The sequence below is a fragment of the Etheostoma spectabile genome, chromosome 7 (genome assembly GCF_008692095.1).
Source record: "Etheostoma spectabile isolate EspeVRDwgs_2016 chromosome 7, UIUC_Espe_1.0, whole genome shotgun sequence".
Classification (NCBI taxonomy): domain Eukaryota; kingdom Metazoa; phylum Chordata; class Actinopteri; order Perciformes; family Percidae; genus Etheostoma; species Etheostoma spectabile.
The window spans coordinates 25,931,935-25,932,697 of record NC_045739.1 but is presented as its reverse complement, the minus strand read 5'-3'; the positions used below and the strand labels follow the sequence as shown (position 1 = coordinate 25,932,697).

The following is a 763-nucleotide window of genomic DNA, read 5'->3' as shown; positions in this document are numbered from 1 at the left end:
CAGTCTGGACTCCACTGATGGTCAGAGTGAAGTCAGAGTTTGCTCCACTGCCTGTAAAACGACCTGAAATCCCTGAGGCTCGTTCATCAGCTCTGGAAATTAGTAGTTTGGGAGTTTCCCCTTCTTTCTGTTGGTACCAGTGCAAGTAATGTTTTCCACTTGAATCCCCAACAAAAACGTTAGGGCTGACTCCACAGCTGATGGAAATGGAGCCTCCCAGAGCAGAGCTCACTGCTCCAGGCTGAGTCACTGTGACCTGTCCTCTGGACTCTGAGGACACAGAGACAAAAACATAAAGCAGCGTCATGGTTTAGTCGGCTTCATTTCAGAGGGACGGATGTTCATAGAGGAGAGGAGTTTGATTCTCTGGACTTTACCTGTGAAGCAGCAGCAGAGGAGAGTCCAGATGAGGACGGAGATCAAAGTCATGTTTTTGATGAGGAGGATTTCTGTGTCTTCTGTTGTCATGAAGGACAGCTGTCAGTTCAGTGTCCAACTCTCAGGACTATAAAGTCTCCCAGAGCACTGGAGCATGGTGCTGCTGATGCAAAGTGGCTCTCTATGGAAATGCTCTGACTGACTCCAACAGGGACAGGGTGTTTCACGTTCAACACGTATTGTAGAAACATGCAAAAGAAAGGTTAAGGCCAGAAATGTTTGACATTGACTAACATACAAACACGTCCAAGGTGCAGGGTGCAGGTTTAAATGCATTTTGTTATTTTCCATTAAAATGTTATCAGTGCTTTGTAAAGAGAGTAAA

The 763-nt window shown here is 45.9% G+C and overlaps 1 pseudogene; it reads right to left on the bottom strand.

Annotated features, from left to right (window-relative positions):
* The window catches only part of LOC116692386 (immunoglobulin lambda-1 light chain-like), a 32,137-nt pseudogene extending 31,640 nt beyond the window's left edge, over positions 1-497 (bottom strand).
* Between the last annotated feature and the right edge of the window lie 266 nt (positions 498-763).